The 26,242-nt window shown below is 36.0% G+C and overlaps 1 long non-coding RNA gene across 1 annotated transcript in view; it reads left to right on the forward strand.

The window, feature by feature from the left end:
- The window catches only part of LOC125255356, a 65,235-nt gene that overhangs the window by 28,285 nt on the left and 10,708 nt on the right, over nucleotides 1-26,242 (forward strand). The window contains exon 2 of the long non-coding RNA XR_007181887.1: nucleotides 25,334-25,541. This is a non-coding gene — a long non-coding RNA (uncharacterized LOC125255356). The remainder of the gene's footprint in view (nucleotides 1-25,333; nucleotides 25,542-26,242) is intronic.

Genomic DNA, 26,242 nt, shown 5'->3' on the forward strand with positions numbered 1-26,242 from the left:
TTTCTTTTCCTTTCTGTTTCCTTACTTTTTTCACTTCCGTTACCTTTTCCTTTCTAATTTCTGTTTCTTTTTACTTCCCTATATTGTTTTCCTTATTTATTTATTTACTTTACTTTTCATTTTACTGTTTACTTCTGTTTTATTTCCTTCCTTTCTTGTTTCCTTCTTTTTCCACTTCCATTTCCTTTCCTTTTCTCATTTCTTTCTTTTTACCTCCCTTTTCTTCTTTTCCTTTCAACTTCCTTTACTTTTCCCATTTGTTTAATTTTTACTTCCCTTCCTGTTTTCTTTCCTTTCGAATTTTTCTTTCCGTTTCCTTACTTTTTTCCACTTCCATTACCTTTTCCTTTCTAATTTTTTTTCTTTTCACTGCCCTTTATTTCCTTTTCTCATTTCAGTTTACTTCTTGTTTCATTTTTTTTTTTGTTTTCTTACTTTTTCCACCTCAATTCCCTTTTCATTTCTCATTTCCGTTTCTTTTTTACTTCCATTTTCTTCTTTTCCTTTTCATTTTCTTTTCTTTACTACTTCAGTTTACTTTTAATGATTTTATTCATTTCTTTTTTCCTTCTTTTTCCTACTTCCATTTACTTCCATTTTCTCATTTGTTTCTTTTTACATCCCTTTCTTTCTTTCTTTCTTTCTTTCTTTCTTTCTTTCTTTCTTTCTTTCTTTCTTTCTTTCTTTCTTTCTTTCTTTCTTTCTTTCTTTTCTTTTCTTTTCTTTTCTTTTCTTTCCTTTCCTTTCTGGTTTTCGTTTCCTTTCATTTCCTTGCTTTTCCCCCTTCCATTTCCCTTTCCTTTTTTATTTCCCTTTTCTTCTTTTCCTTTTCACTTCATTTTCCCATTTCAGTTTACCATTACTTTTTCCTTTCTAATGTTTTCCTTTTTATTTACTTTAGGTACTTTTCTCATTTCAGTTTACTTTTGCTTTCTTATTTCAGTTTTTTTTTTACTTCCATTTTCTTCTTTTCCTTTTTTACTTCCTTTATTATTTCAGTTTACTTTGTACTTATATTCTTCTATTCTTGTTTCCTTACTTTTTCTCACTTCCCTTTCTCATTTCTGTTTCTTTTCACCTCCCTTTCTATTTCCTTTCCTTTTCCCATTTCAGTTTACTTTTTCCTTCTCTGCCTGTTTTCTTTCCTTTCTCATTTTCTTTTCATTTAATTTCCTTCCTTTTCCACTTCCATTTCCCTTTCCTCTACTTCATTTCCTTCCTTTTGCATTTATTTAAAACTATATATTTTCCCATTTCCTTTATCTTTTACCATTCCTGTATCCCGTTTGCTTTACTTCCTTTCTCGTTTTCTTTCCCTTACATTATTTCCCTTTCCTTTTCTTTTTCCTTCTTATTTCACACTAGTTGTCGGAGATTCAGAAAATATGGACAAAGTGCCACATGTTGAGTCCAGTGAGAATATTAATAAGACGTGTTTTCAGATCCAGGATTGAGACATTTTCACCATCATGTAATTTCATAATGAATCCTTCATTTCAAGGCTCCACATCAAAGGCTGCCGCGCACACGTCTAAAGCTGCATGTCTTTTCCTTTCTCCCCACTGTCCTGCATGAGTTGGGATTTGTCGAGCGGTTTGTAGTCGCTGTATCATGTCTCCTGTCAGCGCTGAAGTTTGCCGGGTCTGGATAGCGTTCGGCGTCAGCTCGTCAGGACGAATGATGAAGTGTGAAGCGGCTCTGAGGCCGACGGGAGGCAGGTGCTCCCTCAGGCTCCCCGATCTCTCGCTCCTTTACACTAAATCAATCGTGGCCTGCTGGGATCGAGCCACGAGGGCCTGACGCACGCTGACTCTTTCATGAGGCCGTTTGAAGTTTTAACCATCGTGAGGAGTGATTCGGTGCCCAGCGGCCGCGCTGCACACACACTCGCCCTTTTCATTTTGATCTGTATTTACCTTTACATTTCAGATTTGAGTGTTGCGTCAATAATGCAACACCTAAAAATCAATTACGAACTGTGTAAATAATTCCGTTTGGGCCTAAACAGAGAAAATTACTGTGGAAGTCTGAAAATTCATCCATGTTCTGTTTATATTTTCCTATTTAATTATGAAAAAATGCATTACAACATAAATATTTGATCAAAAAGTTGAACTTGAATCCAATTATTATTTTATTAAAAGATAATTTTATTAAATATTTTAATAATTTTTTTCTTAACTATTTTATTACCTTTTTTATTTTATTGACTTTATTTTATTAACTTTATTTTCAGGTTTAAATATTCTTGACCCATACATTTGTTCACTGCTATGAATATTTGTTCTTTTCTCCATCAGTCTTTGGACGCGGGTCTGGGCAGAGATCCTTTTTTTCCGTGCGTGAGAGTCTGTTGTCCTGATCGGAGCCTGTATCATCATGCTGTGGTGTTAATGAGAGTCTCGGGCTCCTGGTGACCCTAAATCTCCAGCGTTAGTCACCCTCTGTCGACCCGTGTGGTTTAACATGGCGCGCCCCAAACGATCTGGCTTCACGACTCAGATTTTACATCGGACATCAAATGGCGACCCAACACGGGATGACGGTTTCATGCTGTCGGCAGCAAATAATTCACCGCGCTGAACTCGCTGCGGTCGATTCAGATCATGATGGAGGCATGTCACAACCTGTCCGTGTTGGCATCTGACTGATCTAGCTTCTAATTAGAGAGTAAAATAGGCTTTGATGTCAACAACAAAAGCTTTTTCCTTGCTTTGGTCTATTTATTTTGCTATAGCCACATGATGAAGTGCTTAGTTGCATTTTTATTATTTGCATTTAGCATTGTTTTATGATCTGTTTTTCTTCTGTCTGACGTCTCATGCACAGTCGCACAAACGCAGGATTCAGCCGTTATAAATCTGACCGACTTCCGGCGTCCAGTAAAGATTTTATAGGCGTTTACAAGCTCTCTCAGAACTGAAGAGTCATAAATGAACCAGAAATAAAAGAAAAAATAATAATGGCACTTTCAAAACATTACTGTTATTCCACTGTGCTGAGATTTGATTAGTATATAGAATACAGCATAACTGTGTTTATTGTTGCATTATTTTATTATTACTGTATTACTGTGTGCTCATATTATGTTTGTGGTCCAGGCCGTCTTTTTTCTTCTGTCATCTTTTGCTGACTTCTTTGAGATACTAAAAGATCAGATGAAGTTGAAAACACTGAGATCAGGCGTTTCTTCAGGCGGTGTGAAATGAGTTTGCCGTGAGATTGATGGGAACAGCAGATCTGTGGCTTTCAGCGTGTGATTCAGGGCTATAATTCACTCCGACACGCTGCTGCGTTTACCGGTGTAAATCAAACCGGACGCTGGTATAATGAGAGCCTGTGACTGAACTCTTCAAAACCAGCAAATGTACTCAAAACACCCACGCTTATGCAGAAAAGCCAATTTTAATTCTCCAGTGAAATAAAAAGTCCCCATGAAATCAAAATGGACAATTGTTACATTTGTTCTTGTTTGCAAAGTGTTTCACTAGGATATACGACACAATAGAGAAGAAAAAATGACTTTAAACAGTTTGCAAGAGAAATTACATTCAAAACCAGTTTTATTGAGTAATTCGACTCATTAAATGAGGAAAAAATGCAGGACAGGATTTGATTCTTATATATACATCCAAAACAGGAGCATATTTGTTTCACAACATCGACACTGTTATTGAACAAAACTGAATCAACATTGAACTGAATTGATCTGAATAATGACACTATCAAGTCAAGTGTGCAGTGAGAATTTTAAGCCGTGGCATTTGCGGAGCAGCCGTTTGTCAGAGTGTCTGAAGAGAAGAACATCAGCAGACTCACAGATGACCTCTGACTGACCCCGACACACAACAGCTGCGAGTCAGATGTCTCACACACACTTTTTGTCCGCTTGTAGTCATTAATGTACTAAACTTTTGTTATTGGCGTGTTTTCACACCAGTGTCACAGAAGAACCTTTCAGTGACCAGTTCTTAAAAGAACTTTTAAAAAATATAAAGAACGTTTTTCTACTTGAAGTTTCTGTGGTTGTTAAAAGTTCTTCATGGAACCATAAATAAAGCACCTGGATACATCATAGAGGTTCAGAAGAGCGTTTGTAATCATTTTCATCCCTTTAAAGCAGATCACTAAACAAAAGAATTTTGCATTTTGTGGCTTCATTCAGATAAATGATTTTATTCAAATCTCTGGATGTTATTGTGCTTCTGCTGGAGCTCTGTGGCCCTCAGGTGTGTGTGTGTGTGTGTGTTCTTCAGATGTGTCCCTCACCTGTGTGTGTTAATGGGTGTTCATTTGAGCTTTGATCAGCTGACAGGACGGATTCTCTCCGTCAGTTCAAACTCGTTCCTTCAGTTGTCGCTCCGGCTGAACGTCTGAACTGGGACTGACCTCTTACAGGAATGTTACGAGTTCAGAAATCCTTCTAATATGATGATTTGTTGCTCAAGAAACATTTGTGATTATTATCAATGTTGAAAACAGTTGTGCTGCTTCAGATTTTTGTGGAAACTGTGATACATTTTATTTTTCAGGATTCTTTGATGAATAGAAAGATCAAAAGAACAGCATTTATTAGAAATAGAATCTTTTGGAACAATATAAATGTTTTCTTTTTTTTTAAATTTAATTTAATTATTTTTAATTTTATTTCATTTTTATTTTGTTTTATTAATCAAATCAAAAATCCTTCCGGTCACCTGCAGTTTCTTTCCATGTGAAACAGTGGCTGGAAGGGAAGGATTGTGATATTTTCCAAAAAGGAAAGTCGGCTGCAGAAGTTATTATATTTTGATTAAAAGATTACAAAGACAAACATTTGATATTTTTGGTAATAACGTGCACTGACAAATCATTCACGCTGAGATCAGGAACACGCATTAAGAAAGCAAACGGTTGATTCTGATTTCATGTTGACCTTGAAACGGCAGCATTCCTGTAAGAGGTCAGGCCGAGGTCGAAGCGTCAGCACAAACATGAGAGTTTGCTCTTTTTCGTCTTGTCGAGTAGCTTGTAAAATCTACAGGAAATGTCTTACAGGATGCATGTAAATCACATGACATGTTCTCCATTAATCCCTCAAGCTCTCGGTGGGCAATAAAAAACGATCGGCCGGCCATCGGGTCGGAAGCAGACGGCAAACGGACACTTTCTCTCGCACGTACACACAGACACCAGGATGAAACAAAGAGCCGTTGTGTGCGGCATCAGCTGATAAGGAAGTCACGGTGTCATAAGAGCTTTATATAATGCAGATCTCAGATGTTTTGAGTTATGATAGGCATCAGACCACAACAGAGCATCCTTCTTCAAACACACACACACACACACCCGCTTTACGCTTCATAGATACTGTAACCTTTGAAGATCTTATCGCGTTAGCTGTTAATTTCCTGTGTGAACGCTGCCAGTGTTTGAGCTGCACAGATTTTATGGCCTTATCCCGAAACCTATGAATGACCTACATAGACAGCATTATAAAACTGTGCTATGAAGATAGAAAGTTCAAAAGAACAGCCTTTATTTGAAATAGAATCTTTTGTAACATTATAAATGTCTTTACTGTCACTTTTGATCAATTTAGTGCATCCTTGATGAATAAAAGTATTAATTTCCTATTTGACCAAACTTTTGAACGGTTGTGTATGGAAGCTTGTTTCTACCATGAAATAAAAAATTAAAAGGTATTTGCGACTTTATATCTCACAGTTCTGAGGAAAAAGTCATAAATGTGAGATATAAAGTCAGAATTGAGTGTTATAAAGTCGGAATTGCAAGATATAAAGTCAGAATTGTGAGATATAAAGTCGGAATTGAGTTATAAAGTCGGAATTGAAAGTTAGATATAAAAGTCAGAATTGCAAGATATAAAGTCGGAATTGTGAGAAAGTCAGAATTGAGTGTTATAAAGTCAGAGTTTCAAGTTATAAAGTCGGACTTGCGAGATCTAAAGTCGGAGTTGCGATATAAAGTCGGAGTTGCGAGATATAAAGTCGGAGTTGCGAGATATAAAGTCGGAGATATAAAGTCGGAGTTGGAGTATAAAGCGAGTTATAAAGTCGGTTATAAAGTGGAGTTGCGAGATATAAAAGTGCGAGATATAAAGTTGGAGTCGAGATATAAAGTCGGAGTTAGTTATTGTGAGTTGTGATATAAAGTCGGAATTGCGAGATATAAAGTCGGAGTTGCGAGATATAAAGTCGGAGTTGCAAGATATAAAGTTGGAGTTGCGAGATATAAAGTCGGAGTTGCGAGATATAAAGTCGGAATTCGAGAGTTGTGAGTTATAAAGTCGGAGTTGAGTTATAAAGTGCGACATATAAAGTCAGAATTGTTGAAGTTGGAGTTAGATATAAAAGTCAGAATTAAAGTCGGAGTTGTGAGTTATAAAGTCGGAGTTGCGATATAAAGTCGGAATTGTGAGAAAGTCAGAATTGAGTGTGCGAGATATAAAGTCAGAGTTTCAAGTGCGAGATATAAAGTCGAGATATAAAGTTGGAGTTGCGAGATAAAGTCAGAATTGTCAGTAAAGTCGGAGTTGCGAGATCAGAATTGTTAGTTATAAAGTCGGAGTTGGAGTATAAAGTCGAGAGTTATAAAGTCGGAGTTGCAAGATATAAAGTTGGAGTTAAAGCGAGTGCGAGATATAAAGTCGGAGTTGCGAGTTATAAAGTCGGAGTTGCGAGATATAAAGTCAGAATTGTGAGATATAAAGTTGGATATAAAGTCGGAGTTGCGAGATATAAAGTCGGAGTTGGAGTATAAAGTCGAGTTGTGAGTTATAAAGTCGGAGTTGGAGATATAAAAGTTGCGAGATATAAAGTCGGAGTTGCGAGATATAAAGTCGGAGTTGCGAGATATAAAGTCGGAGTTGCGAGATATAAAGTCGGAGTTGTGAGTTATAAAGTCGGAGTTGTGAGTTATAAAGTCGGAGTTGCGACATATAAAGTCAGAATTGTTAGTTATAAAGTTGGAGTTGCGAGATATAAAGTTGGAGTTGCGAGATATAAAGTTGGAGTTGCGAGATATAAAGCGAGTTGTGAGTTATAAAGTCGGAGTTGCGAGTTATAAAGTCGGAGTTTCAAGTTATAAAGTCAGAATTGTTAGTTATAAAGTTGGAGTTGCGAGATATAAAGTTGGAGTTGCGAGATATAAAGTCGGAGTTGCGAGATATAAAGTCAGAATTGTTAGTTATAAAGTCAGAATTGAGATATAAAGTCGGAGTTGGAGTTGCGAGATATAAAGTCAGAATTGTTAGTTATAAAGTCGGAGTTGAAGATATAAAGTCGGAGTTGCAAGATATAAAGTCGGAAGTTGCGAGATATAAAGTCGGAGTTGCGAGATATAAAGTCGGAGTTGCGAGATATAAAGTCGGAGTTGCGAGATATAAAGTCGGAAGTTGCGAGATATAAAAGTTGCGAGATATAAAGTCGGAGTTGCGAGATATAAAGTCGCGAGTGCGAGATATAAAGTCGGAGTTGCGAGATATAAAGTCGGAGTTGCGAGATATAAAGTCGGAGTTGCGAGATATAAAGTCGGAGTTGCGAGATATAAAGTCAGAATTGTTAGTTATAAAGTCAGAATTGTTAGTTATAAAGTCGGAGTTGCGAGATATAAAGTCGGAGTTGCGAGATATAAAGTCGGAGTTGCGAGATATAAAGTCGGAGTTGCGAGATATAAAGTCAGAATTGTTAGTTATAAAGTCAGAATTGTTAGTTATAAAGTCGGAGTTGCGAGATATAAAGTCAGAATTGTTAGTTATAAAGTCGGAGTTGCGAGATATAAAGTCAGAATTGTTAGTTATAAAGTCAGAATTGTTCGGAGTTATATCAGAAAGTTAGTGCGAGATATAAAGTCGGAGTTGCGAGTTATAAAGTCGGAGTTGCGAGAGATAAAGTCAGAATTGCGAGATATAAAGTCGGAGTTGCGAGATATAAAGTCAGAGTTGCGAGATATAAAGTCGGAGTTGCGAGATATAAAGTCAGAGTTGCGAGATATAAAGTCGGAGTTGCGAGTTATAAAGTCGGATGTATATGTATGTGTGTGTATATATAAATTGACTTTATATGTTTGTTGCTTCTGAGAGTTTCCACTCTAAGTTTCTTACTAACTCAATGTTTTCATTTTAAAATAATATATTTCCATTAAGTAGCTGGAATTTATAGAACAAATAAAATTCAACTTAATTAAAATAAAATATTTGCCTCAATATTTGTATATGCACGATAAGGTGTGCATGTTTTGTATGATCGAGCACACGTACGGTATGTTGACGGATCATTAACAGGCGCTCAGGTGGGAGTCAGCGAGACGAACGTGACCCAATCAGCCTGTCAGAGAGTGACATGTTAATCACAGTCTTTAGCTGTGGTTGTGTGTGTGTGTGTGATGTGTGTGTGACAGCTGTAATAGCTCGTCTTTGTTCTGTGGCTGTACAGTAGTGTGTGTCTGAACCTCACCTGTCCCGAGCGTGACTGCTCAGATATTATCAGAGCCATTAAGAGCTTCTGAGTCCGTTCCTGCCGGTTCTCCGAGGTGAAGCTTTAATTACAGACTTCAGCTCAGGACAATCATCACGGGAATCAGGGAATCACTGAGATTATGATGCTTCAGGATGAAGGCTTGTGTTCAGAACTGAATCATTCCCAGAATGCACCGTGAGCATTGGCTGATCAATCACTGTGGGATCATAAAATGATAAATTAATACAAAACCACTTACTAAATGAACTAAAACTGGGATACAAATTAATACAAGAAATATAGATGTGTGTGTGTTTTTACTCATGCTTCAGTGTGAGAAACGGATGTAAGCTTGATCTGAGAGTGTAATCAGACTCTGCTCGTTAATCCTGCAGGTCTTTGGATGCCAGCGGGTCGTTCACGTCGAGACACGCCACACACACCTTCACATCCGCAGCCGTAACACACACCAAAACACTGAGACTGGATCAGAGCAGGACCGAGACTGACTGACACTCTATCAATCATGGACCAATCAGAATTCAGTATGCAAATGCCACAGTGATGTCATCAAGGTTGTCAACATTCTATGAGTGCAGGTCAAAGGGAGTTCAAACTTTAATATAGTATAATATTTACAACCACAAAAAACAGTTTGAGCTGAATTAATTACAGGTTCAGAACAATCTCTCTGATGATGTATGATGTGTCTGTGATTCTCTTCTTCTTTCTTCGCCCCTCGTTTATCACGACGATCACATTTTTCTCCGCTGGTCGTTCTCTTGTTTCTCAAGAAAATAAATTCAGAGCGTGTGTGTGTGTGTGTGTGTGTGTGTGTGTGTGTGTGTGTGGACGAGGCCATGTTCTGAATTTATTCTCAGATCTGATGTTTTGATGCACACAAGCCGAACCTTGCTGTAAAAAATTATCGCAGTAAAAACCTGTTAACATTAAAGCAGTGGTTGATTATGATTTGACTTTTTTAACTTTAGTTAGTGTGTAATGTTGCTGTTTGATCATAAACAACATCTGCAAAGTTACGACGCTCAAAGTTCAATGCAAAGAGAGATATTTTCTTTTACAGAAATCACTTTTTAAGGACTACAACGAGCTTCTTCCTGGGTTTGTGACATCACTAACCCTAAAATTTACATAAACCCCGCCCCTGAGAACACACAACAAAGGGGGCGGGGCCATGTTGGGCTGCTTTAGAGAAGAGGAAGAGTTGTTGTAGTCGAGTGTTGTTGACATGCCGTCATTTTACGCCGGACTGCTTCACAAACGAGGGTCAATTCAACACAAAAGATGAACATGACAGCACATGCTAGTGGATGAGTTGAATCAACTCCACAGCAACTACATCAATTTATCCACTAACCATTCAGAAACGTCTAAAAGTTGTAACTTCTTCCTGAGTCTCTCCATCAGTGTCGACTCCGGTTTGAACAATGTAAGGCTGAACACCGTCGTCATTTTGGCTGCGTGAGATTCTCCAGCTTTGTTGTTGTTGAGCTGTTAAAGCTCCACCCTCTTCTGGAAAGGGGGCGGGAGCAGCAGCTCATTTGCATTTAAAGGGACACACACAAATGTTGTGTTTTTGCTCACACCCAAATAGGGGCAAATTTGAGTTGCAACATTCTGAGTTGCAACAATTGCAAGTTATAAATTTGCAATTGCAAGAAATAGTCAGAATTATAAAAAGACATTTACTTTAGTACTTTGGGTATATTAACATTATATCAATATATGATCTTTTTAACTGTAAATTTAAGTTAAATCTGTAAAACTTTAAATGTTGCTACCATATTTACAGCAAGTTTCTTTCTTTTTTTACCCATAATTTTCAGTCTTTTTGTATTTTACAGTGCAGCAGTCAAACGTCAGGATACAGAGAACATGTTCAAACCTGTTTTTAGTGAAGTTAGGATTATGATTTCATAAACTCAGTAAACACACACTGGAAAACAACATCATCTGAATTACTCTGCATGCATGTGGATGTGGAGGAGACTGGAAGTGCTGAGCCAGCGACTCCATCTCTCCTCTGAACACATGAACTCCATCAGAGAGAGAGAGAGAGAGAGAGAGAGACGGATGTTCGGTGATTCTGCCTGTTGTCTGACACCTTCAGATTTGTCATCTTAGTGTTTAATGAATGAGTGTGTGTGTGTGTGTGTCATGATGCTGTGAACTGTATCCGCTGACAGGAGATAAATTGCTTTAGGAGTGTGTGTGTGTGTGTGCTTCAGAGGGTAATTGCATTCTGTCGTTTATTCAGGTTGTTTGAGCTCGACTTTCCCTCATTCATCCTGAACAACAATCTCTGATCAGAGCAGCACAAGCTCGAAGCGTGTCGTACGTCACAAACATGTTTTTTCAGGATCCACATCACTATTATGAGATAACACGAGAACTTAAAATTGAAACTGAACAATTACGCTGCAAAAACCTTTCATTGAACAGTAAATTTGGTGGTTTCAGGAGAGCTCAAACACACATGATGACGGTCAGTCCAGCTCTTCCTCTCACAGTCTCACTGACGGGAATCTCATCTCGTCTAATAGTATTATCAGCTTAGTGTTTACACACTGAATAAAGGCCTCAGACGCTGAGCTGAGATCAGCCGACTCACACTGCAGTCTGTAATTAATCCAGTCTAATATAATAGATAATGTGATTATTCATATAACGCATTTCCTCCGGAAATCGGCTTAGCTGATCCTCGATTAGTGTTTACGGTGAACATGCTGCTGCACGAGCACAAACACTGGCTGACTGTGATCATGTGAGGATGTTTGAGCGTTTCTGTCTGGATTCTGACCGTCGGTCTAGTACTTTTGAGACACTAAAATAGTTGCTAATAAGACTGTTAGAGTTAGTTGGAAGACAAACGGCTTCAAAGACTCAAGCGACACATTTTCTATTATAACACACACACACACACACACACACTATATAAAGTTCCCTGGAGGGGGATTTCCAGCAACATCCCGTCACAGGTGTCCTGAAGACTTTCCAGAAGCAGGAACAGCCCTAAACATTCCACCAAGACCAAATTAGATCTGAAGCTCCAGCTGAAACAAACAGATTCAACAGAAGAAAGAGAGAAAAAAAGGTGTGGCATGAAAGACGTTTGTTCTCTTTCTTCTGTGAGACTGTGTTCACTGTTTGACTGACAGGTCACTATCAAAGTCAGTGAGAAATGAAAACACATTCTGACATGTGAATGATGCTTTACTGCACATTATATCAAATAAAACTAAATAAAATGTCTAAACCATTGTGAATATTTACTTTAATAGACATTTAGGTCAAATCAATTTTTTTTTTTTTTTGTGTACAATATTTAAAAAATTAAATATGTCTAAACCATTGTGAATATTTACTTTAATACACATTGCATCATGTGTGAATGATTCTTTAGGTATACATTACTTCAATAAGATAAGATAAGATAAGATAAGATAAGATAAGATAAAATAAAATATGAAAAACATAAAAAATGTCTAAACCATTGTGGAAAATTTCCTTTAATTCACATTCCGTTGTAATTGATTTTTAGTGTACATTATTTCAATAAAAAATAAAATCATATAAAATAAAATAAACACCCTTTTGAACATTTACTTTAATACACCATATGCATTTAATGCATCATGTATGAACGATTCTTTAGGTGTACATTATTTTAATAAATTAAATTAAATTAATAAAATAAAAAAAATAAAAATTTGTGAATATTGTAAATATTTACTTTAATACACATTCCATCATGTGTGATTTATTTTTAGTGTACATTAAAATAAAAAATAAAATAAAAATAAACATGCCTAAAACATTTTAAACAAACATTTACTTTAATACACATTGCATCATGTGTGAATGATTCTTTAGGTGTACATTATTTCAATAAAATAAAATAAAATAGAATAAAAAATAAATAAAATAAATTAAATTAAATCATTTGTAAATATTGTAAATATTTACTTTAAAACATTCTGCCATGTGTGATTGATTTTAGTGTATATTAATATTAAAATAAAATAAAATACAATAAATAAATAAATAAAAATGCCTAATCCATTTTAAACATTTACTTTAATACGCATTGCATCATGTGTGAATGATTCTTTAGGTGTACATTATTTCGATAAAATAAAATAAAGAAAAAATCAGGCTTATCCTGAACATTTCCTCAAAATGTAATAGTTCCGCCTCTGAAAGGACTTTTATTTTCGTCTGAGATCATCAAGATTGTTATATCAGTTGTTTAAGGTTATTGCTGTAAATCATGCAGAATTTCAGAAGTGATGTAAAGCCATTTAATGCTAATTTAAAAGTTACAGCAATTATATGAAATAAGGATAGACTTATAAAGAGGCTTGTATTGGGAAACATGGAGACGCTGAATCAAAAACAGATCCATTACTGAAGTCAAATGTAGTGTGAATGAAATTTGCCAAAGCCAATGAAAATCTTTACAATAAAAGGTCGAATGCTGTAAAAAAGATTAGTCTAGTCCTGAACACTTTGTGAAGAAGACGTGTTTTGAAGCAACTAAAAGCCAGAGAAAGACGGCGAATGACTCATTTGACTAAACGGGCGTTTGTCGTGTCCTGAAGCTTTATGAGATTGAGTTCAGTCATGTAAATCTCCGTGGACAGGGTGTGCCTCCGTTTATGACCCTTTAACATCTCAAACACAAACACAAACACCGTCGTTAACAGATGAAAGCTGAAGGAACTGCTCATGTGATCAGAGCGAGGTCAAACGCAGGACACGAGCAGGACACACGGCTGATTAACGCTATACATCAAAACACACGGACAGCGGCTACAATTATCAGCTTCTCTCGGTCGTCGTAAATTAAAGCTCAGCAAACACGTCACCTGACCGCGAGGAGAGTCGCAGGGACGAGGGACATTCCTCCCGCTCTCAGGTGGTCTGGAGCTGAAGATCAGACGTTATTTACAACCTCTCACCTGTCAGTGATGCAAATACACAAACACAACTGACACCAAAACACTAAACTCCAGATGAACTGAACACAAGAGCAAAGGTCATGCAGGTCACAAACCTAAACTGGGTCGAAAAAAGAGATAAAGAACCATTCAAGAGTCTCTTCTGCTCACCAAAGCTATCAAAAATACAGTAAAAGAGTGAAATATTATTCCAGTGTAAATCAGCTGTTTTCTATGTGAATATATAGTAAAGTGTAATTTATTCCTGTGAATTTTCAGCATCATTACTCCAGTCTTCAGTGTCACATGATCCTTCAGAAATCATTCTGATATGATGATTTGATGCTCAAGAAACATTTATGATTATTGCTTTTGCAAACTAATCCTACGTTTTTCACCTGATCGGAACCAAACCATTGCAGAAAGATTCTCTGGAGTTGGAATATGAATAATTATCAAAAAAAAGTTGAAATTTCGATTCACGTTCGCTAAAAAGGTTCATTATGGGTGGAGCCACTTTTACTAAAATGGTTATAACTCGAGAATGAAATTAGATATTTTCAGCAAACTTGGTACACATGTGTATGATCTCAATTTGACGTCACAGTAAAAAAATCGCAGCGATTGGACACTTGGTGGCGCTATAACATGAAAAAACATGAAAACAGCTATTACAAACAAAGTTAATAGAGGCCGATTGGAACGAAACTCGGTATGGGTCCTCGGCATGATGCCCTGAAGGAGCCTGAGAAGTTTCGAACCAGTGCCACCTAGTGGTAAAATTAAATTTTCAACTGCTTTTAGACTCCTGAATCCTTGCTGAGTCCAACGATACCAAACATGCCAGGTTTCGGCGTATGGTTTGTGCAACGTTGTGATTTAGCATTTAAAAAACTTTTGCGAATAACTTCGAAACCGTTAGTCCAATTGAGATGAAATGACTGTAGGAAATACAGAATCATAGTTCGTTAACCATGCACTAATGCCCAAATGTCAAAATTTTGATAGGAAGCGGCAGAAATATCCAATTAAATTATGTGTTGATGACTTCGAAAACGAACTGAGATATTTTCACCAAATTTGACACACACATGTATGGATACACTCTGAGAACACCCCCCCAAAAAAGTGATGGCGATCGGGCAATAGGTGGCGCTATAACTGTCAAAAAATCTTTAAAAACCATATTTTTCCTTACTAAATTGCCTGTAAATGGTCTTTTCCATCATTATCTAAGTGCTTACATGTTTGCCAAATAAAAATAAAATAATATGTAATGAAAAGTCTCAAAGTGCTTGAACCGCTCGCAGCTATATTTATATTTACATGTCCTCACATTAGACGTTTTGTTAGCATTCAGCCATTCGTTTAAAGACACTCTGGGTCATAGACAGACACACTCTACATGATACTGTATTTTTGTGTGCAGAAGAGAAAAACAGTAACCAGAGGGAGGCTGTAGATTTCCCAAGAGACATCTGAAACTACACACACACACACACACACACACCAGATACTAATTAACCAGCCAAACACAAAGTAAGCTAAACCAAACCTAAATGAAGAGATTAAGCAACATGCCTTTATTAGTTTCAGCAATTTTACGACTTAAATTAAAAACAAAAATGAGAAATGTTGTCTCAGAAGACAGCTGTCTATGTAGGCAGTATACAGCCGGTTTTTGGAACGGCGCTTTGTAAAATCATACCAAAGTTCATTTCAGCCTATCAGTGATCTCAGCAGACTGGAGGATCACATGACCTTCAGTCCAGAGAGAGAAGCTCAGCAGCACTACTGTAACCCCTTCATGAGGTCAGAGGTCACACACCACAGCCTGGGATCTGACCCCACAACCTGTTCAATTCCTACACAAGAGCTAAAAACAGCAGCGTAAACGTATCCGTCCTCTCCCTCGGGTCCAGAGCGCTCCGATTGTCCGTCAGGGTCATAAATCAGCTCTAATTGGTTGTGTAAGCGAGAGCGGTCAGTGATGTTGAGTTACAGTTTAATCGAGCAGCTGTTCCAGAGCTGTAATTTCACAGCGGTCAGCAGCACAAACACACTTACTGCACTGTGAAGACAGAGAGTGGACATCAAACACACACACGTTTACTCTTTACATTTGAGATCCACATGAACTGTCTTACTTTCAGTTCAAGAACATATTTTAATTCTGTGAGCTTTAGTGTAACGGTCAGAAGTTAAGTTGGGCTCTACTAGAACAGTTGATTATTTTCCTCATTGTTGCAGCTCCTCTCTTCCCAGTCTGTCAGTAACGCTCTGTTTACTTCCTGTCTCTATGAAGCCCCTCCTTCTGAAAAGCACAATGTGCTCTGATTGGTCGGCTGGAGCAGTGTGTTGTGATTGGTGTTTGGGAAACGTCCCGCCCCTTACCATAACCGCCAGTTTCAACACACTACTAACTAACTCAACCAGGCCCCGCCCCTTTATTCTGCGCATGAATTATTTAAATGAGGAATATTGTGAAGAAACTCAAGATGGCGTTCAGAAACACTGATGTAGAGAAGAACTCAAACAGCAGCATTACACACTAAAGACAGATGAGGACGGAGAAAAGCAGAATAGGTGCATTATTTATTTTGTAGTCTTCTTGACTGTGCATAATTCTATAGTCACATGACTGATATTCACAAACGTTGTTGCGTCAGGTTACACGTGTGATTTCAGGGCGAGAGAGGACAACATCTGTGAGCTTTTTTTCTGTAAATACACACACGGAGAGAGAGCGAGAACATAAATCTACTGACACTATCTCCGTATCATTTCCTAGTGTCGACCTTGGCAAATGTGCAGGCGGCAGTAGAGAGAATAGGACAAGTGTGTGTGTGTGTGTGTGTGTGTCTGTGTGTGTCTGTGTGTGTCTGTGTGTTTGTGTGTGTGTGTGTGTCTGTGTGTGTCTGTGTGTGTGTGGAGCTCAGTGATGTATGACCAGTCAAGTGGAGTCGATTATAGAATCAAACGTGTGTGTGTGTGTGTGTGTGTGTGTGTGTTGTTCTCTTTCTTTGGTCATCCTTTGGTGTGTGTTTGTGTGTCTAGATGAGTTTATCCTTAAACAAACTAGAGAAACAAAACCACTGACATCACTGCAGTGCTGAACATGTCCAGGTCACAAAACATTACATTTAAAATATAACATTAATTTCAGCTTATTATATTATATTATATTATATTATATTATATTATATTATATTATATTATATTATATTATATTTATTAATGTTATTATTTATATTATATTATATGTTATTATTTTATTTTCTCAGGACAAGTAGTATTGCTTCTCAGAGCTGTAGTTGAGAGTCCAGGATGTGTGTCCTAATTAATGTATATTAATTTATTATACATTTTAATTAAATTTTTTTTTTAACTTAATATAATTTTTGTCTATTTAATGTAATGTAATTTTTATTCATTTATTTGTTTTATTCTATTTTATTGTTTTGTATTCTACTCTATTTAATTCTATTTTATTTAATGTAATTTAATTTAATTTTAATTTTGTTTAATTTTATTTTATTGTATTTTTTCTATTCTTTTTATTAAATTTTTATTTTATTTTATTCTGTTTAATTCTATTCTATTCTGTTATTTTATTTTTATTTTATTCTATTCTATTCTATTTAATTTAATTCCATTATTTTGTTTTATTTTATTATTTTATTTATTCTATTCTATTTCATTTTATTTTATTCTGTTTAAATCATTTCTATTTTATTTTATTTTATTCTGTTTAATTATTTTATTTTATTTTTATTTTATTTTTTTTATTTTATTTCATTGTATTTTTTTCTATTCTTTTCTATTTAATTTTATTTAATTTTATTCTGTTTAATTCTGTTCTATTATTTTTTTATTTTTTTATTTTATATTTATTCTATTCTATTCTATTTAATTCCATTATTTTATTTTATTTTATTATTTTATTTTATTCTATTCTATTCTATTCTATTTCATTTTATTTTATTCTGTTTAATTCTATTTTATTTTATTCTGTTTAATTATTTTATTTTAATTTTATTTTCAATTTTATTTTATTGTATTTTTTTCTATTCTTTTCTATTTAATTTTATTTAACTTTATTCTGTTTAATTCTATTCTATTTTTTAATATATTTATTCTATTCTATTCTATTTAATTCCATTATTTTATTTTATTTTATTTTATTATTTTATTTATTCTATTCTATTCTATTCCATTTCATTTCATTTTATTTTATTTTATTTTATTCAATTCTATTTTATTTTATTTTATTCTATTTAATTTAATTTAATTTATTCTGTTTAATTATTTTATTCTATTCTAGTTTATTTTATTTTATTCTGTTTAATTATTTTATTTTATTTGTTTTATATTTTATTTTCTATTCTATTCTTTTCTATTTAATTCCATTATTTTATTTTATTATTTTATTCTATTCTATTTCATTTAATTTTATTTTATTCTGTTTGATTCAATTCTCATTTTATTTTATTCTATTTAATTTAATTTAATTTAATTTTATTCTGTTTAATTATTTTATTTATTTTATGTTTTTTATTATTTATTTTATTTTATTTTATTTTATTCTCAGGACGTGGCATTGGTTTCTCTAGCTGAGCGTCCAGGCCGTGTTTCGCCTCTTTCTGCTGCTGTGGTATTATAACATCTCAAGCGGCTCTAAACACTGGGACACTTTGATGTAGGTCATGAGATCTCTTCAGACGTTTGCCAGACTGCATTTATAAAGATGAGATGGCATAAACAGGTGGACGTGTATGTTTAATTTATATCAGCCTGACAGGAAGCACACGGGACAATTACTCCTGATAGCAGCACACACATGCACAGCTCCAGGACACGGGTCATTTATCCTACTAACCATTCATGCGCTCTGTGTGTGTGTGTGTGTGTGGAAATTGTGAGGTGAATTTCCCCTGTATGATTCAGGTTAGAGGATACAGTCTCTGCTGCCCCGATAAGAATTTAAATCCTGTTTTGCTTCATATCAACTCGCTAAACCAAATGGGAACTTGCAATGATTTATTACTGCAGTGTTTTTCAACCTTGACTCATAAAGTGTTTGTCGCAGCCCATCCCATCCCATTTTTTCGGTTAACAGGAAGTAGTGTCCATATAAACATGGGATGTAAACCGTACGCGACATTTCAAAGTGGCCTGGAGTCAGTGGATCACAACTGATGGGTCGTGACCCAAAAATGGCTCCAGAAACAATGATAAAATGCGACTAACCATAGAATCATGTGGTTTATGCTAGTGTAATACTAAAAATTGACATTATTTTGAATTATTGAATTTAATATAATTATTTCATTTCAGCAGAGTTGTTATTGAATTATTATATTATTTTAATGATGTTTTTTATTTTAGCAGATTTGTGTTTTTCAGTTATTTAATTATTATAATTTAATATAGTATTATTTATTTTATTTAAGCAGATTTTTGTTTTTGAATTAATTATAATTTAATTTATTTTATTTTATCAGATTTGTGTTTTTAAATTATTAAATTATCATTTAATTTATTAATATAATTTATTGTATTAAACAGATTTTATTTTTTATTTATTTAAAAAAAATTTTTTGCACTTCCCAGATTTTTGACCAATCAGTCGCTCTCCAGAGTGAGAAAGCCCCTCCCCCTCTCCTGCTATTATTAATCTGCTTCAAAATCCGACTCCACAGACATTTTTGTACGATAAACAGTATTGGTGCTTTGTTGTGCTGCCAGATTTCGTCCAAGGTAAAAATCTGTGTCCTGTGTCCCGCCACTGCACTGTCTCTTTACACTAAACTATAAATCTGTCACTGGACTCGGACCTTGCTTTATTAATAACGTGAAATGAAACCCCGTGTGCCAGGTTCATGTGCTCATACATGGAAACTATCTCATCTGTGCGATGGCAACAGGAAGTGGGCTCATCCTGACGAATGGCGTGTACGAGAGTGCGGCGATAAGAGCGAGAGCGAGCGCAGCTGTTCATGTAGGACAGTGATGTAGTGTCTCAGCCGACAGCTCTGGGACTCATCCGTAAAAGTGTTTTATGAGATGCAAATGCTTTCCAGAGTCTTATTAAAAAGCTGAAGTGGAGGTCACGGGCCTTCAGGCTTTTTTTCTCAATAATTCTTCCGTCCAAACGCCTTTGGTTCTTCCAGTGCTCATGTTTGGTGTTTTTTACAGTAGTTTCAAAACTGACAAAACACTGCTGTCACATGAGTTAGACGACTCTCGGCATGCTGTGTGTAATGGCAAACAACATGATATTTGTTCTTTCATAGGAAGATGTTCAAGAATCGTCATGAAACTCATTCGGTTCCAGTCATTTTCTAAAAGTGGAAGCGGATCTCCATTCCCAGCCCTTCGCAGAAAGAATAATCAGTGAGCAGATAAGAGCGAAGTTTATTGCGGGCCATAAATTGTGAGTCCGTTGTGAATATCCTCTTTGAAGCTTATCATTGTTTATCTGAGATGTCATGTTTGCATAAGCAGCAGTAACTCATGTGATCCAGATGGATTCAGGACTGAAACTGATCTTTGACTGTTTATTCAAAGTTAAAGTCAGTCCAGGTGTGCAGGCCATTTCTATTTTGGGTGTTTATGCGGATGAAACATCACAAAATATATTATGTCAGTATCAACACCTGTATATTCAGTAATTTTGCCCTCCTGAAGAATGCCAATAAACTATCCTGGAAATTAGCTGAGGTTATAGGCATGTTTAAGACTTAAAGGTACAGTAGGGAAAAGATCCTGTTTAATTCAAAGAAAAAATGATCATGTAAAACTCTGTCAGCTGTTACAATGTTGCTCATTTTAACCTTTAATATTATAACAGAGTCCAAATTCAATTAGCATTTAGTTTTAGAATCAACAGTCAAACAAAAAGTTACAAACAATTAAATTACACTTATGGCAGTTTTTATATCAACTCTTTAGTGGTATAAATGTTTTAACTCCAATTTGTTATTGAAATGTACACTCTAAAAAAATGCTGGGATAAAAACAACCCAAGTTGGGTTGAAAATGGACAATCCGAGTGATTGGGCTGTTTTAACCCGGCGAATGGGCTGTTTTAACCCGGCGAATGGGCTGTTTTAACCCAGCGAATGGGCTGTTTTAACCCAGCGATTGGGCTGTTTTAACCCAGCAAATGGGCTGTTTTAACCCAGCGATTGGGCTGTTTTAACCCAGTGAATGGTCTGTTTTAACCCAGCGATTGGGCTGTTTTAACCCAGCAAATGGGCTGTTTTAACCCAGCAATTGGGCTGTTTTAACCCAGCGAATGAGCTGTTTTAACCCAGCAAATGGGCTGTTTTAACCCAGCAATTGGGCTGTTTTAACCTAGCGATTATGCTGTTTTAACCCAGCGATTGGGTTATTTTAACCCAGTGAATGGGCTGTTTTAACCCAGAGATTGGGCTATTTTAACCCAGCGAATGGGCTGTTTTAACCCAGCGAATGGGCTGTTTTAACCCAGCGATTACACTGTTTTAACCCAGTGAACGGTCTGTTTTAACCCAGCGATTGGGCTGTTTTAACCCAGCAAATGGGCTGTTTTAACCCAGCAATTGGGCTGTTTTAACCCAGCGAATGAGCTGTTTTAACCCAGCAAATGGGTTGTTTTAACCCAGCAATTGGGCTGTTTTAACCTAGCGATTATGCTGTTTTAACCCAGCGATTGTGTTGTTTTAACCCAGTGAATGGGCTGTTTTAACCCAGAGATTGGGCTATTTTAACCCAGCGAATGGGCTGTTTTAACCCAGTGAACGGGCTGTTTTAACCCAGTGAACGGTCTGTTTTAACCCAGCAAATGGGCTGTTTTAACCCAGCAATTGGGCTGTTTTAACCCAGCGAATGGACTGTTTTAACCCAGCAATTGGGCTGTTTTAACCCAGCAAATGGGCTGTTTTAACCCAGCGAATGGGCTGTTTTAACCCAGCGATTATGCTGTTTTAACCCAGTGAATGGGCTGTTTTAACCCAGTGAACGGTCTGTTTTAACCCAGTGAACGGTCTGTTTTAACCCAGCAAATGGGCTGTTTTAACCCAGCAATTGGGCTGTTTTAACCCAGCAATTGGGCTGTTTTAACCCAGCGAATGGACTGTTTTAACCCAGCAATTGGGCTGTTTTAACCCAGCGAATGGGCTGTTTTAACCCAGCAAATGGGCTGTTTTAACCCAGCAATTGGGCTGTTTTAACCCAGCGAATGGACTGTTTTAACCCAGCAATTGGGCTGTTTTAACCCAGCGAATGGGCTATTTTAACCCAGCAACTGGGCTGTTTTAATTTAGCGAATGGGCTGTTTTAACCCAGCGATTGGGTTGGAGTCAGTGGAGTCTAAGCAGATTAGTTATTTTTTTCTAGTTAACAAATGAGTTTCTAGTGGCTTTCCTGAGGTAAATGTGACATGTGACATATTGTTCTCCATCTGTTTTATTGACGTCTTTCCACAGCTGAAACACTGATTGATCGATTACAGACATGATTCATTTCAGTATAAGTTGTACTGAACCTTTCAACATTCCTTCTGATGTTCAGTCATGTTTGTTTGGTGCTGTAACAAACAGTAAAGAGGAAGAGATGACCGGTTCAATACAGCGATCTGTCGGCACACTCTAAAGAGACACTAAAGTGAATTTAGTGATAAAGCTGACAGAATTTGAAAGCTGAGACTTTGTTTCGTATCAAAAGTAACATTATTATTGCTACAAATAATGTTTAATGATGTTTTGTTCAACAGAAAACGATTTAAGAATTTATATCATTTCATCAAAATGAAGATGACTAATATCCATTAATCAATCTGTGTGTGTCTAAATAAGTTCCAGTGTGTGACATGAGCATAAATAAATGTTGGGTAAAATAGTTCAGTTTGAATTTAATTCTTCTTTCCTCCATCCACCCTTTTTTCCCCTTGGAGGTCGTTGCAGTGTGTAATCTGTAAAAGACACATGCATGTAATACTTTACAATTTACAAGATGTCTTCTGCTGTACTGATCCGCCTCATACACACAACTGTTACTGCCAGAGCTTAAACTCTCTCATCAGCAGCTGTTATTGGAGGAAGACTGTCGCTCTGTACACAGAAAGGACAGAGGTTTGTGTGAGTGTTTATGATGTGAGAGGCACATCTGTCTCTCTCGGATGTGTTGTGTTGCAGCTGTTACCCTGAGGAAAGCGTTAACGTGGCCGGCTGCCATCAGACTCTCGTCAAATCCTCCATAATGAATTGCGTGAGTTGTTTAAGGCCCCGCAGGGCACCGGTTGCTGAAATGATGCTGTGTAAGAGAAGAACGATGCCCTGGGGGTTTCCTATGGCTTTTGTGATTGGAAAGAGTTATAATATTTGTGTTTGTTTGTTTCAGAAGTATTGCTAAATATCATAAAATAGCTGGTCAGAGATATTAAGTGTTTTTGTTTCAATTCAAGTTAAACTCTATCATAGCGTCATGCTTTTTTACATATTTAAAGTGCTTTAAACAGGACCTAACCCACCGCTGGCTTCAGGAAATTTACCGGCCATGCAACCGTCTTCACAAAAACAGGCAGCAATGACACCAAAATTGTAGATACCAGTGAAAATTCACAATTCCGTATTCCAGTTTCGACACTAGCTTAATTAATATAAGTTTAAACCATTATTAAAGACAATAGTTTTCAAGTAGAGACATTGAATAAAGTTATCAAATGCAATACAATGTATAAATTAAATTATTGAAGTTACAAAAGTTATTCAGTCGAGAGCAGTGTCCTCTGTTTGATTAACATTAAAAACTCAGATAGCTGCAGAAATATTATGCTGCTGTCACTTTAAGAGCTGCACAGATCCAATACACCGATGCCATACTCGCCGAGACAGGCATTTTTGTGGTAAATTGGTATGTTCAAGCGCAAAAAGCTCACTTCAGTATTCTCACGCTGTCTGAGACTTTCTGTTTCTGAGTGAGTAACAAATTCAGTTCTCTTTCGCATCTTCTTGCACTTGAATATTTAAATTACCAAGGCTTTAACTCTTGAAGTCCCGAGTGTCATTCATGTTCATGTTCTCACGACACTGCATTGTTAGAATACATAAAAATATTACCAGCCTATTGGTGATTGACATGTGGAAGTCACCTCTTTACCCTCTTTTACATGCACTGAAATAGTTAATAATGCATCTTTACACAGACAAAGAAGTTATTTTATTGGTGTAGGATTTGCTTTTTATTTGAGGGGTTTTTTCCCTCCTAATCCCAGTGCTAGCACGCTGGGTTTTTCTCCTAGGGGTTTTTTTACCCCTGGGATCAGCCGCATGGCTAATTAGCACACTTGTATAGTTACATATTACCACGCTTGCTTGAAGTTATTTTAACCATTTCTCTTTTTTTGGCTCCTAATATGTAAAGCTGCTTTGAAACAATTACCAATTGTAAAAAGCGCTATATAAATAAATTTGACTTGACTTGACTTGACTAGAAATTGCTATACAATTTCACAAATAATTACAAAGAAATAGCAAGTAACACATTGAATTCAATAAGACATTTTGAAGTAGAGAGACTAAACTATTGTCTTGTAAAACACACTCCACTAATCATTGTCTAATTCACAACTTTACAATGTAGTCTCATGTTAACGTATAATTTTCTAGTTTGACAGCCCGAGGGACGAGTCTCTGTTATTTCCCGCAGTAACTGACAGCTCGAGTCGGCTTAACTCGTATTAAACCCAGGACATTCCTTCAGGACTCATTCATGTGTGGGACGTTCTTGGTGTCTCCGTCCTCAGGAAGACACACAGCTGTCACAGCGACCCTGCGTTTCCTTCGGCTCTTTAACTTCGGCTAACTCTTTACTGTAAGGTCATGTTAGTTAACGTACAGTAGTTAATGCATTAATATCAACTAACAATATTTTGTTAATATTAATGTTAGCTCAGGTGCATTAACTAATATAACCAGATAAAAATTATAATTTTAATGCATTTGTAAATGTCAAATTTACATTAAGTAAGATCACTACTAGATTTGATGTTAACAAATGCAATCTTGTAAAGTGTCACTTAACTAGTGCACTTAAAAGCATGCATGTAATTCTTAAAATATTAATTTAATTTGTTATTTATGTTGATTGAATTAGTTGTTAGAATGATATTTTTGTTCTTAGTGCTTCATGCAGTTCTGTTCAAGCATATATTTGAAACCTTAAAGTGATAGTTTACCCAAAAATGAAAATTATAACATGATTTATTCACTCTCAAGCCATCTCAGCTATGTTCTTTCAAGCTTTATAATGGGAGTGAATGGGGTCCGAGATTTTGAAGGCCAAAAAAGTGCATCCATCCATCATAAAAGTAATCTAAAGTTTTAAATATGGTTATTTTTCTGACAAAAACCAATGGCTTCTCTTCAGAAGGCCTTTATTATCCCCTTGGAGCCGTATGGATTACTTTTATGATGGATGGATGCACTTTTTTGGCCTTCAAAATCTCGGCCCCCATTCACTCCCATTATAAAGCTTGGAAGAGCCGGGATATTTTTAATATAACTCTGATTGTGTTCGTCTGAAAGAAGATAGCCATATACACCCAGGATGGCTAGAGGGTGAGTAAATCATGGGATAATTTTCATTTTTGGGTGAACTAAACTTTTAAGCTAGAAAGAATGTGTTTTTGTGGTTTGTTCATCTAATAATGTGAAATCACTCGTTTATTTCATAGGCACATTTTCCTCCAGCATTTAACTTGGTCTGTTCAAGAACATCACAAACTTCGATCAACACGATATTTTAACTTTAAACTCATAATCCATGAAGTGTCCCTTCATGAATCCCCCTTACAAAGTGACAGAGTTGTTAGAAAACATAATCATCTTCATGTCCGACAGCGCTCACACTCTTCCTCTCTCATTCCAGGCCTGAGATCATGTTCCTGCCAGGAACTGCGAGACCTCCAGATGAACCTGAGGTGAAACTGACATCAGATCAGCTGAACAAACAATTTTACAGCTAATATCGCACCGATACTGTCAACGCACCGACACGTTTAGCGGAAATGACCGCGGCGACACTCTCACGGTGGGATTTTTCTCTTCCCCTGCCGCAACAATTGATGTTTAGGAAGGTACGCCCTGTTTATTTTTGCTCCTTCACTTCACTAACAATGCAAGTGTGCCGGTCAAGGTAACGCAAGCACACTTAAGAGGCAGCGAAGGAACAGATGTGGTCTTTGATGATAAAAGGGCAAAGGAAGAGAGTGACAGAGACAAAGAAAGACAGGAAGAGAGAGAGAAAGAGAGAGAGAGTGAGGGTGACAGGAAGAGAGAGAGAAAGAGAGAGAGAGTGAGGGTGACAGGAAGAGAGAGAGCTGATGATCGTGAGTGTCTCTGTGCGTCCACTGATGGATCAAACAAGCTGTTTGCTAGTGTTTATAGTTGTTTATTATAAAATTATTATTATTATTTGTTCAATTTAATTGCCATCTGAATTTATAATGTAATTGTTTTTATTCCAGTTAAATATTATTAAAAATGTATTTAATTAATAAAAAAATGTAAATTTTTTATATATATAATGTTTTGTTTCTTTTCTGTTTTTATGTATAATATTATACATATACAGATGTAATATTAATTATATTTAAATACTTAATTAATCAATTAATTATATATATAAATAAATATGTTATATACATGTAAATACATTTTTATATATTATATATTTTATATATTTTTATATAATATATTTATTATATATATTTTTTAAATATTTATTTATTTATTTATTTTAAAAGATATATTTTTCAGATATATATATATATATATA

This window comes from Megalobrama amblycephala, linkage group LG20, assembly GCF_018812025.1.
Source record: "Megalobrama amblycephala isolate DHTTF-2021 linkage group LG20, ASM1881202v1, whole genome shotgun sequence".
Taxonomy (NCBI): Eukaryota; Metazoa; Chordata; class Actinopteri; order Cypriniformes; family Xenocyprididae; genus Megalobrama; species Megalobrama amblycephala.